Here is a 14,847-nt window from a genome sequence, read left to right on the forward strand (position 1 = left end):
TAGCGTCCGTTCCACTGGAGAGAGGAGGTAGTAGCGTCCGTTCCGCCGGAGAGAGGAGGTAGTAGCGTCCGTTCCACCGGAGAGAGGAGGTAGTAGCGTCCGTTCCCCTGGAGAGAGGAGGTAGTAGCGTCCGTTCCCCTGGAGAGAGGAGGTAGTAGCGTCCGTTCCGCTGAACAGAGGAGGTAGTAGCGTCCGTTCCCCTGGAGAGAGGAGGTAGTAGCGTCCGTTCCCCTGGAGAGAGGAGGTAGTAGCGTCTGTTCCACTGGAGAGAGGAGGTAGTAGCGTCCGTTCCGTTGGAGAGAGGAGGTAGTAGCGTCCGTTCCACTGGAGAGAGGAGGTAGTAGGGTCCGTTCCACTGGAGAGAGGAGGTAGTAGCGTCCGTTCCACTGGAGAGAGGAGGTAGTAGCGTCCGTTCTACTGGAGAGAGGAGGTAGTAGCGTCCGTTCCGCTGGAGAGAGGAGGTAGTAGCGTCCGTTCTACTGGAGAGAGGAGGTAGTAGGGTCCGTTCCGCTGGAGAGAGGAGGTAGTAGGGTCCGTTCCGCTGGAGAGAGGAGGTAGTAGCGTCCGTTCCACTGGAGAGAGGAGGTAGTAGCGTCCGTTCTACTGGAGAGAGGAGGTAGTAGCGTCCGTTCCACTGGAGAGAGGAGGTAGTAGCGTCCGTTCCGCCGGAGAGAGGAGGTAGTAGCGTCCGTTCCACCGGAGAGAGGAGGTAGTAGCGTCCGTTCCCCTGGAGAGAGGAGGTAGTAGCGTCCGTTCCCCTGGAGAGAGGAGGTAGTAGCGTCCGTTCCGCTGAACAGAGGAGGTAGTAGCGTCCGTTCCCCTGGAGAGAGGAGGTAGTAGCGTCCGTTCCCCTGGAGAGAGGAGGTAGTAGCGTCTGTTCCACTGGAGAGAGGAGGTATTAGCGTCCGTTCCGTTGGAGAGAGGAGGTAGTAGCGTCCGTTCCACTGGAGAGAGGAGGTAGTAGGGTCCGTTCCACTGGAGAGAGGAGGTAGTAGCGTCCGTTCCCCTGGAGAGAGGAGGTAGTAGCGTCTGTTCCACTGGAGAGAGGAGGTAGTAGCGTCCGTTCCGCTGGAGAGAGGAGGTAGTAGCGTCCGTTCCGTTGGAGAGAGGAGGTAGTAGCGTCCGTTCCGTTGGAGAGAGGAGGTAGTAGCGTCCGTTCCACTGGAGAGAGGAGGTAGTAGCGTCCGTTCCACTGGAGAGAGGAGGTAGTAGCGTCCGTTCCGCTGAACAGAGGAGGTAGTAGCGTCCGTTCTACTGGAGAGAGGAGGTAGTAGCGTCCGTTCTGCTGGAGAGAGGAGGTAGTAGCGTCCGTTCCACTGGAGAGAGGAGGTAGTAGCGTCCGTTCCGCCGGAGAGAGGAGGTAGTAGCGTCCGTTCCGCCGGAGAGAGGAGGTAGTAGCGTCCGTTCCGCCGGAGAGAGGAGGTAGTAGCGTCCGTTCCACTGGAGAGAGGAGGTAGTAGCGTCAGTTCCGCCGGAGAGAGGAGGTAGTAGCGTCCGTTCTGCTGGAGAGAGGAGGTAGTAGCGTCCGTTCCGCCGGAGAGAGGAGGTAGTAGCGTCCGTTCCGCTGGAGAGAGGAGGTAGTAGCGTCCGTTCTGCTGGAGAGAGGAGGTAGTAGCGTCCGTTCCACTGGAGAGAGGAGGTAGTAGCGTCCGTTCCGCCGGAGAGAGGAGGTAGTAGCGTCCGTTCCCCTGGAGAGAGGAGGTAGTAGCGTCCGTTCCCCTGGAGAGAGGAGGTAGTAGCGTCCGTTCCCCTGGAGAGAGGAGGTAGTAGCGTCCGTTCCGCTGAACAGAGGAGGTAGTAGCGTCCGTTCCCCTGGAGAGAGGAGGTAGTAGCGTCCGTTCCCCTGGAGAGAGGAGGTAGTAGCGTCTGTTCCACTGGAGAGAGGAGGTAGTAGCGTCCGTTCCGTTGGAGAGAGGAGGTAGTAGCGTCCGTTCCACTGGAGAGAGGAGGTAGTAGGGTCCGTTCCACTGGAGAGAGGAGGTAGTAGCGTCCGTTCCACCGGAGAGAGGAGGTAGTAGCGTCCGTTCCACCGGAGAGAGGAGGTAGTAGCGTCCATTCCTCTGGAGAGAGGAGGTAGTAGGGTCCGTTCCGCTGGAGAGAGGAGGTAGTAGCGTCCGTTCCACTGGAGAGAGGAGGTAGTAGCGTCCGTTCCGCCGGAGAGAGGAGGTAGTAGCGTCCGTTCCACCGGAGAGAGGAGGTAGTAGCGTCCGTTCCCCTGGAGAGAGGAGGTAGTAGCGTCCGTTCCCCTGGAGAGAGGAGGTAGTAGCGTCCGTTCCGCTGAACAGAGGAGGTAGTAGCGTCCGTTCCCCTGGAGAGAGGAGGTAGTAGCGTCCGTTCCCCTGGAGAGAGGAGGTAGTAGCGTCTGTTCCACTGGAGAGAGGAGGTATTAGCGTCCGTTCCGTTGGAGAGAGGAGGTAGTAGCGTCCGTTCCACTGGAGAGAGGAGGTAGTAGGGTCCGTTCCACTGGAGAGAGGAGGTAGTAGCGTCCGTTCCCCTGGAGAGAGGAGGTAGTAGCGTCTGTTCCACTGGAGAGAGGAGGTAGTAGCGTCCGTTCCGCTGGAGAGAGGAGGTAGTAGCGTCCGTTCCGTTGGAGAGAGGAGGTAGTAGCGTCCGTTCCGTTGGAGAGAGGAGGTAGTAGCGTCCGTTCCACTGGAGAGAGGAGGTAGTAGCGTCCGTTCCACTGGAGAGAGGAGGTAGTAGCGTCCGTTCCGCTGAACAGAGGAGGTAGTAGCGTCCGTTCTACTGGAGAGAGGAGGTAGTAGCGTCCGTTCTGCTGGAGAGAGGAGGTAGTAGCGTCCGTTCCACTGGAGAGAGGAGGTAGTAGCGTCCGTTCCGCCGGAGAGAGGAGGTAGTAGCGTCCGTTCCGCCGGAGAGAGGAGGTAGTAGCGTCCGTTCCGCCGGAGAGAGGAGGTAGTAGCGTCCGTTCCACTGGAGAGAGGAGGTAGTAGCGTCAGTTCCGCCGGAGAGAGGAGGTAGTAGCGTCCGTTCTGCTGGAGAGAGGAGGTAGTAGCGTCCGTTCCGCCGGAGAGAGGAGGTAGTAGCGTCCGTTCCGCTGGAGAGAGGAGGTAGTAGCGTCCGTTCTGCTGGAGAGAGGAGGTAGTAGCGTCCGTTCCACTGGAGAGAGGAGGTAGTAGCGTCCGTTCCGCCGGAGAGAGGAGGTAGTAGCGTCCGTTCCCCTGGAGAGAGGAGGTAGTAGCGTCCGTTCCCCTGGAGAGAGGAGGTAGTAGCGTCCGTTCCCCTGGAGAGAGGAGGTAGTAGCGTCCGTTCCGCTGAACAGAGGAGGTAGTAGCGTCCGTTCCCCTGGAGAGAGGAGGTAGTAGCGTCCGTTCCCCTGGAGAGAGGAGGGGAACGTAGCGTCTGTTCCACTGGAGAGAGGAGGTAGTAGCGTCCGTTCCGTTGGAGAGAGGAGGTAGTAGCGTCCGTTCCACTGGAGAGAGGAGGTAGTAGGGTCCGTTCCACTGGAGAGAGGAGGTAGTAGCGTCCGTTCCACCGGAGAGAGGAGGTAGTAGCGTCCGTTCCACCGGAGAGAGGAGGTAGTAGCGTCCATTCCTCTGGAGAGAGGAGGTAGTAGGGTCCGTTCCGCTGGAGAGAGGAGGTAGTAGCGTCCGTTCCACTGGAGAGAGGAGGTAGTAGCGTCCGTTCCTCTGGAGAGAGGAGGTAGTAGCGTCCGTTCTACTGGAGAGAGGAGGTAGTAGCGTCCGTTCTACTGGAGAGAGGAGGTAGTAGCGTCCGTTCTACTGGAGAGAGGAGGTAGTAGCGTCCGTTCCGCTGAACAGAGGAGGTAGTAGCGTCCGTTCTACTAGAGAGAGGAGGTAGTAGCGTCCGTTCCGCTGAACAGAGGAGGTAGTAGCGTCCGTTCCGCCGGAGAGAGGAGGTAGTAGCGTCCGTTCCACTGGAGAGAGGAGGTAGTAGGGTCCGTTCCACTGGAGAGAGGAGGTAGTAGCGTCCGTTCCACTGGAGAGAGGAGGTAGTAGCGTCCGTTCTACTGGAGAGAGGAGGTAGTAGCGTCCGTTCCGCTGGAGAGAGGAGGTAGTAGCGTCCGTTCTACTGGAGAGAGGAGGTAGTAGGGTCCGTTCCGCTGGAGAGAGGAGGTAGTAGGGTCCGTTCCGCTGGAGAGAGGAGGTAGTAGCGTCCGTTCCACTGGAGAGAGGAGGTAGTAGCGTCCGTTCTACTGGAGAGAGGAGGTAGTAGCGTCCGTTCCACTGGAGAGAGGAGGTAGTAGCGTCCGTTCTACTGGAGAGAGGAGGTAGTAGCGTCCATTCTACTGGAGAGAGGAGGTAGTAGCGTCCGTTCCACTGGAGAGAGGAGGTAGTAGCGTCCGTTCCGCTGGAGAGAGGAGGTAGTAGCGTCCGTTCCGCTGAACAGAGGAGGTAGTAGCGTCCGTTCCACTGGAGAGAGGAGGTAGTAGCGTCCGTTCCGCTGGAGAGAGGAGGTAGTAGCGTCCGTTCCGCTGGAGAGAGGAGGTAGTAGCGTCCGTTCCGCCGGAGAGAGGAGGTAGTAGCGTCCGTTCCACTGGAGAGAGGAGGTAGTAGCGTCCGTTCCGCCGGAGAGAGGAGGTAGTAGCGTCCGTTCCGCCGGAGAGAGGAGGTAGTAGCGTCCGTTCTACTGGAGAGAGGAGGTAGTAGCGTCCGTTCCGCTGAACAGAGGAGGTAGTAGCGTCCGTTCCGCTGGAGAGAGGAGGTAGTAGCGTCCGTTCCGCCGGAGAGAGGAGGTAGTAGCGTCCGTTCCACTGGAGAGAGGAGGTAGTAGCGTCCGTTCCACTGGAGAGAGGAGGTAGTAGCGTCCGTTCCTCCGGAGAGAGGAGGTAGTAGCGTCCGTTCCACTGGAGAGAGGAGGTAGTAGCGTCCGTTCCGCCGGAGAGAGGAGGTAGTAGCGTCCGTTCCCCTGGAGAGAGGAGGTAGTAGCGTCCGTTCCGCTGAACAGAGGAGGTAGTAGCGTCCGTTCCCCTGGAGAGAGGAGGTAGTAGCGTCCGTTCCCCTGGAGAGAGGAGGTAGTAGCGTCCGTTCCCCTGGAGAGAGGAGGTAGTAGCGTCTGTTCCACTGGAGAGAGGAGGTAGTAGCGTCCGTTCCGTTGGAGAGAGGAGGTAGTAGCGTCCGTTCCCCTGGAGAGAGGAGGTAGTAGCGTCTGTTCCACTGGAGAGAGGAGGTAGTAGCGTCCGTTCCGTTGGAGAGAGGAGGTAGTAGCGTCCGTTCCACTGGAGAGAGGAGGTAGTAGGGTCCGTTCCACCGGAGAGAGGAGGTAGTAGCGTCCGTTCCACCGGAGAGAGGAGGTAGTAGCGTCCGTTCCACCGGAGAGAGGAGGTAGTAGCGTCCATTCCTCTGGAGAGAGGAGGTAGTAGGGTCCGTTCCACCGGAGAGAGGAGGTAGTAGCGTCCATTCCTCTGGAGAGAGGAGGTAGTAGCGTCCGTTCCACTGGAGAGAGGAGGTAGTAGCGTCCGTTCCTCTGGAGAGAGGAGGTAGTAGCGTCCGTTCTACTGGAGAGAGGAGGTAGTAGCGTCCGTTCTACTGGAGAGAGGAGGTAGTAGCGTCCGTTCCGCTGAACAGAGGAGGTAGTAGCGTCCGTTCTACTAGAGAGAGGAGGTAGTAGCGTCCGTTCCGCTGAACAGAGGAGGTAGTAGCGTCCGTTCCGCCGGAGAGAGGAGGTAGTAGGGTCCGTTCCACTGGAGAGAGGAGGTAGTAGCGTCCGTTCCACTGGAGAGAGGAGGTAGTAGCGTCCGTTCTACTGGAGAGAGGAGGTAGTAGCGTCCGTTCCGCTGGAGAGAGGAGGTAGTAGCGTCCGTTCTACTGGAGAGAGGAGGTAGTAGGGTCCGTTCCGCTGGAGAGAGGAGGTAGTAGGGTCCGTTCCACTGGAGAGAGGAGGTAGTAGCGTCCGTTCCACTGGAGAGAGGAGGTAGTAGCGTCCGTTCTACTGGAGAGAGGAGGTAGTAGCGTCCGTTCCACTGGAGAGAGGAGGTAGTAGCGTCCGTTCTACTGGAGAGAGGAGGTAGTAGCGTCCGTTCTACTGGAGAGAGGAGGTAGTAGCGTCCGTTCCACTGGAGAGAGGAGGTAGTAGCGTCCGTTCCGCTGGAGAGAGGAGGTAGTAGCGTCCGTTCCGCTGAACAGAGGAGGTAGTAGCGTCCGTTCCACTGGAGAGAGGAGGTAGTAGCGTCCGTTCCACTGGCGAGAGGAGGTAGTAGCGTCCGTTCCGCTGGAGAGAGGAGGTAGTAGCGTCCGTTCCGCCGGAGAGAGGAGGTAGTAGCGTCCGTTCCACTGGAGAGAGGAGGTAGTAGCGTCCGTTCCGCCGGAGAGAGGAGGTAGTAGCGTCCGTTCCGCCGGAGAGAGGAGGTAGTAGCATCCGTTCTACTGGAGAGAGGAGGTAGTAGCGTCCGTTCCGCTGAACAGAGGAGGTAGTAGCGTCCGTTCCGCTGGAGAGAGGAGGTAGTAGCGTCCGTTCTGCCGGAGAGAGGAGGTAGTAGCGTCCGTTCCACTGGAGAGAGGAGGTAGTAGCGTCCGTTCCTCCGGAGAGAGGAGGTAGTAGCGTCCGTTCCACTGGAGAGAGGAGGTAGTAGCGTCCGTTCCACTGGAGAGAGGAGGTAGTAGCGTCCGTTCCGCCGGAGAGAGGAGGTAGTAGCGTCCGTTCTGCTGGAGAGAGGAGGTAGTAGCGTCCGTTCCGCTGGAGAGAGGAGGTAGTAGCGTCCGTTCCGCTGAACAGAGGAGGTAGTAGCGTCCGTTCCCCTGGAGAGAGGAGGTAGTAGCGTCCGTTCCCCTGGAGAGAGGAGGTAGTAGCGTCCGTTCCCCTGGAGAGAGGAGGTAGTAGCGTCTGTTCCACTGGAGAGAGGAGGTAGTAGCGTCCGTTCCGTTGGAGAGAGGAGGTAGTAGCGTCCGTTCCACTGGAGAGAGGAGGTAGTAGGGTCCGTTCCACTGGAGAGAGGAGTTAGTAGCGTCCGTTCCGCTGGAGAGAGGAGGTAGTAGCGTCCGTTCCACTGGAGAGAGGAGGTAGTAGCGTCAGTTCCGCCGGAGAGAGGAGGTAGTAGCGCCAGTTCCGCCGGAGAGAGGAGGTAGTAGCGTCCGTTCCACTGGAGAGAGGAGGTAGTAGCGTCAGTTCCGTTGGAGAGAGGAGGTAGTAGCGTCCGTTCCGCCGGAGAGAGGAGGTAGTAGCGTCTTTTCCGCTGGAGAGAGGAGGTAGTAGCGTCCGTTCCACTGGAGAGAGGAGGTAGTAGCGTCCGTTCCGCCGGAGAGAGGAGGTAGTAGTGTCCGTTCCTCTGGAGAGAGGAGGTAGTAGCGTCCGTTCCTCTGGAGAGAGGAGGTAGTAGGGTCCGTTCCACTGGAGAGAGGAGGTAGTAGCGTCCGTTCCACTGGAGAGAGGAGGTAGTAGCGTCCGTTCCTCTGGAGAGAGGAGGTAGTAGCGTCCGTTCTACTGGAGAGAGGAGGTAGTAGCGTCCGTTCTACTGGAGAGAGGAGGTAGTAGCGTCCGTTCCGCTGAACAGAGGAGGTAGTAGCGTCCGTTCTACTAGAGAGAGGAGGTAGTAGCGTCCGTTCCGCTGAACAGAGGAGGTAGTAGCGTCCGTTCCGCCGGAGAGAGGAGGTAGTAGCGTCCGTTCCACTGGAGAGAGGAGGTAGTAGGGTCCGTTCCACTGGAGAGAGGAGGTAGTAGCGTCCGTTCCACTGGAGAGAGGAGGTAGTAGCGTCCGTTCCACTGGAGAGAGGAGGTAGTAGCGTCCGTTCTACTGGAGAGAGGAGGTAGTAGCGTCCGTTCCGCTGGAGAGAGGAGGTAGTAGCGTCCGTTCTACTGGAGAGAGGAGGTAGTAGGGTCCGTTCCGCTGGAGAGAGGAGGTAGTAGGGTCCGTTCCGCTGGAGAGAGGAGGTAGTAGCGTCCGTTCCACTGGAGAGAGGAGGTAGTAGCGTCCGTTCTACTGGAGAGAGGAGGTAGTAGCGTCCGTTCCACTGGAGAGAGGAGGTAGTAGCGTCCGTTCTACTGGAGAGAGGAGGTAGTAGCGTCCGTTCTACTGGAGAGAGGAGGTAGTAGCGTCCGTTCCACTGGAGAGAGGAGGTAGTAGCGTCCGTTCCGCTGGAGAGAGGAGGTAGTAGCGTCCGTTCCGCTGAACAGAGGAGGTAGTAGCGTCCGTTCCACTGGAGAGAGGAGGTAGTAGCGTCCGTTCCACTGGAGAGAGGAGGTAGTAGCGTCCGTTCCGCTGAACAGAGGAGGTAGTAGCGTCCGTTCCCCTGGAGAGAGAAGGTAGTAGCGTCCGTTCCCCTGGAGAGAGGAGGTAGTAGCGTCTGTTCCACTGGAGAGAGGAGGTAGTAGCGTCCGTTCCGTTGGAGAGAGGAGGTAGTAGCGTCCGTTCCACTGGAGAGAGGAGGTAGTAGGGTCCGTTCCACTGGAGAGAGGAGGTAGTAGCGTCCGTTCCACCGGAGAGAGGAGGTAGTAGCGTCAGTTCCGCCGGAGAGAGGAGGTAGTAGCGTCAGTTCCGCCGGAGAGAGGAGGTAGTAGCGTCCGTTCCACTGGAGAGAGGAGGTAGTAGCGTCAGTTCCGTTGGAGAGAGGAGGTAGTAGCGTCCGTTCCGCCGGAGAGAGGAGGTAGTAGCGTCTTTTCCGCTGGAGAGGAGGTAGTAGCGTCCGTTCCTCCGGAGAGAGGAGGTAGTAGCGTCCGTTCTGCTGGAGAGAGGAGGTAGTAGCGTCCGTTCCGCTGGAGAGAGGAGGTAGTAGCGTCCGTTCCGCTGAACAGAGGAGGTAGTAGCGTCCGTTCCCCTGGAGAGAGGAGGTAGTAGCGTCCGTTCCCCTGGAGAGAGGAGGTAGTAGCGTCCGTTCCCCTGGAGAGAGGAGGTAGTAGCGTCTGTTCCACTGGAGAGAGGAGGTAGTAGCGTCCGTTCCGTTGGAGAGAGGAGGTAGTAGCGTCCGTTCCACTGGAGAGAGGAGGTAGTAGGGTCCGTTCCACTGGAGAGAGGAGGTAGTAGCGTCCGTTCCACTGGAGAGAGGAGTTAGTAGCGTCCGTTCCGCTGGAGAGAGGAGGTAGTAGCGTCCGTTCCACTGGAGAGAGGAGGTAGTAGCGTCAGTTCCGCCGGAGAGAGGAGGTAGTAGCGCCAGTTCCGCCGGAGAGAGGAGGTAGTAGCGTCCGTTCCACTGGAGAGAGGAGGTAGTAGCGTCAGTTCCGTTGGAGAGAGGAGGTAGTAGCGTCCGTTCCGCCGGAGAGAGGAGGTAGTAGCGTCTTTTCCGCTGGAGAGAGGAGGTAGTAGCGTCCGTTCCACTGGAGAGAGGAGGTAGTAGCGTCCGTTCCGCCGGAGAGAGGAGGTAGTAGTGTCCGTTCCTCTGGAGAGAGGAGGTAGTAGCGTCCGTTCCTCTGGAGAGAGGAGGTAGTAGGGTCCGTTCCACTGGAGAGAGGAGGTAGTAGCGTCCGTTCCACTGGAGAGAGGAGGTAGTAGCGTCCGTTCCTCTGGAGAGAGGAGGTAGTAGCGTCCGTTCTACTGGAGAGAGGAGGTAGTAGCGTCCGTTCTACTGGAGAGAGGAGGTAGTAGCGTCCGTTCCGCTGAACAGAGGAGGTAGTAGCGTCCGTTCTACTAGAGAGAGGAGGTAGTAGCGTCCGTTCCGCTGAACAGAGGAGGTAGTAGCGTCCGTTCCGCCGGAGAGAGGAGGTAGTAGCGTCCGTTCCACTGGAGAGAGGAGGTAGTAGGGTCCGTTCCACTGGAGAGAGGAGGTAGTAGCGTCCGTTCCACTGGAGAGAGGAGGTAGTAGCGTCCGTTCCACTGGAGAGAGGAGGTAGTAGCGTCCGTTCTACTGGAGAGAGGAGGTAGTAGCGTCCGTTCCGCTGGAGAGAGGAGGTAGTAGCGTCCGTTCTACTGGAGAGAGGAGGTAGTAGGGTCCGTTCCGCTGGAGAGAGGAGGTAGTAGGGTCCGTTCCGCTGGAGAGAGGAGGTAGTAGCGTCCGTTCCACTGGAGAGAGGAGGTAGTAGCGTCCGTTCTACTGGAGAGAGGAGGTAGTAGCGTCCGTTCCACTGGAGAGAGGAGGTAGTAGCGTCCGTTCTACTGGAGAGAGGAGGTAGTAGCGTCCGTTCTACTGGAGAGAGGAGGTAGTAGCGTCCGTTCCACTGGAGAGAGGAGGTAGTAGCGTCCGTTCCGCTGGAGAGAGGAGGTAGTAGCGTCCGTTCCGCTGAACAGAGGAGGTAGTAGCGTCCGTTCCACTGGAGAGAGGAGGTAGTAGCGTCCGTTCCACTGGAGAGAGGAGGTAGTAGCGTCCGTTCCGCTGAACAGAGGAGGTAGTAGCGTCCGTTCCCCTGGAGAGAGAAGGTAGTAGCGTCCGTTCCCCTGGAGAGAGGAGGTAGTAGCGTCTGTTCCACTGGAGAGAGGAGGTAGTAGCGTCCGTTCCGTTGGAGAGAGGAGGTAGTAGCGTCCGTTCCACTGGAGAGAGGAGGTAGTAGGGTCCGTTCCACTGGAGAGAGGAGGTAGTAGCGTCCGTTCCACCGGAGAGAGGAGGTAGTAGCGTCAGTTCCGCCGGAGAGAGGAGGTAGTAGCGTCAGTTCCGCCGGAGAGAGGAGGTAGTAGCGTCCGTTCCACTGGAGAGAGGAGGTAGTAGCGTCAGTTCCGTTGGAGAGAGGAGGTAGTAGCGTCCGTTCCGCCGGAGAGAGGAGGTAGTAGCGTCTTTTCCGCTGGAGAGGAGGTAGTAGCGTCCGTTCCTCCGGAGAGAGGAGGTAGTAGCGTCCGTTCTACTGGAGAGAGGAGGTAGTAGCGTCCGTTCTACTGGAGAGAGGAGGTAGTAGCGTCCGTTCTACTGGAGAGAGGAGGTAGTAGCGTCCGTTCCGCTGGAGAGAGGAGGTAGTAGCGTCCGTTCCACTGGAGAGAGGAGGTAGTAGCGTCCGTTCTACTGGAGAGAGGAGGTAGTAGCGTCCGTTCTACTCTAGAGAGGAGGTAGTAGCGTCCGTTCCGCTGGAGAGAGGAGGTAGTAGCGTCCGTTCCACTGGAGAGAGGAGGTAGTAGCGTCCGTTCCTCTGGAGAGAGGAGGTAGTAGCGTCCGTTCCTCTGGAGAGAGGAGGTAGTAGCGTCCGTTCCACTGGAGAGAGGAGGTAGTAGCGTCCGTTCTACTGGAGAGAGGAGGTAGTAGCGTCCGTTCTACTGGAGAGAGGAGGTAGTAGCGTCCGTTCCACTGGAGAGAGGAGGTAGTAGCGTCCGTTCCGCTGGAGAGAGGAGGTAGTAGCGTCCGTTCCGCTGAACAGAGGAGGTAGTAGCGTCCGTTCCACTGGAGAGAGGAGGTAGTAGCGTCCGTTCCACTGGAGAGAGGAGGTAGTAGCGTCCGTTCCGCTGAACAGAGGAGGTAGTAGCGTCCGTTCCCCTGGAGAGAGGAGGTAGTAGCGTCCGTTCCCCTGGAGAGAGGAGGTAGTAGCGTCTGTTCCACTGGAGAGAGGAGGTAGTAGCGTCCGTTCCGTTGGAGAGAGGAGGTAGTAGCGTCCGTTCCACTGGAGAGAGGAGGTAGTAGGGTCCGTTCCACTGGAGAGAGGAGGTAGTAGCGTCCGTTCCACCGGAGAGAGGAGGTAGTAGCGTCAGTTCCGCCGGAGAGAGGAGGTAGTAGCGTCAGTTCCGCCGGAGAGAGGAGGTAGTAGCGTCCGTTCCACTGGAGAGAGGAGGTAGTAGCGTCAGTTCCGTTGGAGAGAGGAGGTAGTAGCGTCCGTTCCGCCGGAGAGAGGAGGTAGTAGCGTCTTTTCCGCTGGAGAGAGGAGGTAGTAGCGTCCGTTCCTCCGGAGAGAGGAGGTAGTAGCGTCCGTTCTACTGGAGAGAGGAGGTAGTAGCGTCCGTTCTACTGGAGAGAGGAGGTAGTAGCGTCCGTTCTACTGGAGAGAGGAGGTAGTAGCGTCCGTTCCGCTGGAGAGAGGAGGTAGTAGCGTCCGTTCCACTGGAGAGAGGAGGTAGTAGCGTCCGTTCTACTGGAGAGAGGAGGTAGTAGCGTCCGTTCTACTGGAGAGAGGAGGTAGTAGCGTCCGTTCCGCTGGAGAGAGGAGGTAGTAGCGTCCGTTCCTCTGGAGAGAGGAGGTAGTAGCGTCCGTTCCTCTGGAGAGAGGAGGTAGTAGCGTCCGTTCCTCTGGAGAGAGGAGGTAGTAGCGTCCATTCCGCTGGAGAGAGGAGGTAGTAGCGTCCGTTCCACTGGAGAGAGGAGGTAGTAGCGTCCGTTCCACTGGAGAGAGGAGGTAGTAGCGTCCGTTCCTCTGGAGAGAGGAGGTAGTAGCGTCCGTTCCTCTGGAGAGAGGAGGTAGTAGCGTCCGTTCCACTGGAGAGAGGAGGTAGTAGCGTCCGTTCCTCTGGAGAGAGGAGGTAGTAGCGTCCGTTCCACTGGAGAGAGGAGGTAGTAGCGTCCGTTCCTCTGGAGAGAGGAGGTAGTAGCGTCCGTTCCTCTGGAGAGAGGAGGTAGTAGCGTCCGTTCCTCTGGAGAGAGGAGGTAGTAGCGTCCGTTCCTCTGGAGAGAGGAGGTAGTAGCGTCCGTTCCGCTGGAGAGAGGAGGTAGTAGCGTCCGTTCCACTGGAGAGAGGAGGTAGTAGCGTCCGTTCCACTGGAGAGAGGAGGTAGTAGCGTCCGTTCTACTGGAGAGAGGAGGAAGTAGGGTCCGTTCCACTGGAGAGAGGAGGTAGTAGCGTCCGTTCCACTGGAGAGAGGAGGTAGTAGCGTCCGTTCTACTGGAGAGAGGAGGTAGTAGCGTCCGTTCTACTGGAGAGAGGAGGTAGTAGCGTCCGTTCCACTGGAGAGAGGAGGTAGTAGCGTCCGTTCCACTGGAGAGAGGAGGTAGTAGCGTCCGTTCCACTGGAGAGAGGAGGTAGTAGCGTCCGTTCCTCTGGAGAGAGGAGGTAGTAGCGTCCGTTCCACTGGAGAGAGGAGGTAGTAGGGTCCGTTCCTTCGGAGAGAGGAGGTAGTAGGGTCCGTTCCTCTGGAGAGAGGAGGTAGTAGCGTCCGTTCCGTTGGAGAGAGGAGGTAGTAGCGTCCGTTCCTCTGGAGAGAGGAGGTAGTAGCGTCCATTCTACTGGAGAGAGGAGGTAGTAGCGTCCATTCCACTGGAGAGAGGTGGTAGTAGCGTCCGTTCCGCTGAACAGAGGAGGTAGTAGCGTCAGTTCCGCTGAACAGAGGAGGTAGTAGCGTCCGTTCTACTGGAGAGAGGAGGTAGTAGCGTCAGTTCCGCTGAACAGAGGAGGTAGTAGCGTCCGTTCTACTGGAGAGAGGAGGTAGTAGCGTCCGTTCCTCTGGAGAGAGGAGGTAGTAGCGTCCGTTCCACTGGAGAGAGGAGGTAGTAGCGTCCGTTCCTCTGGAGAGAGGAGGTAGTAGCGTCCGTTCCTCTGGAGAGAGGAGGTAGTAGCGTCCGTTCCACTGGAGAGAGGAGGTAGTAGCGTCCGTTCTTCTGGAGAGAGGAGGTAGTAGCGTCCGTTCCACTGGAGAGAGGAGGTAGTAGCGTCCGTTCCTCTGGAGAGAGGAGGTAGTAGCGTCCGTTCCTCTGGAGAGAGGAGGTAGTAGCGTCCGTTCTACTGGAGAGAGGAGGTAGTAGCGTCCGTTCTACTGGAGAGAGGAGGTAGTAGCGTCCGTTCTACTGGAGAGAGGAGGTAGTAGCGCCCGTTCTACTAGAAATGTATGTTTGTAAATTGGTGTAGAATTGCATGTATGACTGCAGGCTACCAGTAAGCTACCACTGCCTTCTGGTAGAATTTACCATCTGTAAGTCCTAGTCCCATTTCGAGGAGGTAGTAGTATGACTGGTCTATTAACTAATTCACCGCCTGGTGATGTCACAGTGGAACGCCAAAACTCCATCCCACCAAAACAGGTAGACATTTCTGTTCGTTCTTTTCAAACAGCTCTTACACTAAATGGGAATGATCATAATTTTCGCAATTTCACAGTATTATTATTATTTTAACCTATTAGTGTGGAAATATATATCAAACACAGGATATCACATTTTAAATGCGCTGGCCCTTTAAATTCTTGAGTCACCATTTTGTGAGAGATTGTCATCTTATCAATCTGATTGGCTTACGGACTGTGTTTGTTTCTTTACTTACAGTGCCTTGAAAAAGTATTCATCCCCCTTGGCGTTTTTCCTATTTTGTTGCGTTACAACCTGTTTATTGAAATGGATGTGTATTTCATGTAATGGACAAACACAAAATTGTCCAAATTGGTGAAGTGATTTTTTATATTTTTTTTATTACTAAAAAAAATATGCAAAAGTGGTGTGTGATAGATTGCATAACGGTGGACTTTATTTAAGTGTCACATGATCTCAGTGTATATATATACAGCTGTTTTGAAAGAACCCAGAGTCTGCAACACCAGTAAGCAAGGGGCTCCATGAAGACCAAGGAGCTCTCCAAACAGCTCAGGGACAAAGTTGTGGAGAAGAACAGATCAGGGTTGGGTTATAAAAAAATATCAGAAACTTTGAACATCCCCCTTGGCGTTTTTGGGGTGAATAGTTATGCTCAAGATTTCAGTTTTTTTATGTCTTATTTGTTTTGTTTCACAAAAAAATGTTTTGCATCTTCAAAGTGGTAGGCATGTTGTGTAAACCAAATGATACATCCTCCCCCCCAAAAATAGATTTTTAATTCCAGGTTGAAAGTGCAAGACAATAGGAGAAATGCCAAGGGGGGGTGAATACTTTCGCAAAGCGCTGTATGTTCCAGGAGGACATCGACGCCGTAGAGATGAAATGAAGTTGGTCAATGTAAATAAGTGTATTAATTCAGCCCGACTGAGAGCTACCAACAAATGCTACTACTATTAGTGATTCTGGTTGACCTGAAATCATAAAGGTGGTCTCACCCCATTGGTCATATTTAAATACTAGCGAGTTGCCATTTTGTGGCGAGAGAATGCCATCTTATCAAACTCATTTACATACATTT

At 56.8% G+C, this 14,847-nt stretch overlaps 1 protein-coding gene across 2 annotated transcripts in view; it reads left to right on the forward strand.

Annotated features, from left to right (window-relative positions):
- The window catches only part of LOC110514319 (RNA-binding protein 25), a 70,642-nt gene that overhangs the window by 30,749 nt on the left and 25,046 nt on the right, over positions 1-14,847 (forward strand). The gene's annotated exons all lie outside the window — the stretch shown is intronic.

This window comes from Oncorhynchus mykiss, chromosome 19 (assembly GCF_013265735.2).
Source record: "Oncorhynchus mykiss isolate Arlee chromosome 19, USDA_OmykA_1.1, whole genome shotgun sequence".
In the NCBI taxonomy this organism is placed as follows: domain Eukaryota; kingdom Metazoa; phylum Chordata; class Actinopteri; order Salmoniformes; family Salmonidae; genus Oncorhynchus; species Oncorhynchus mykiss.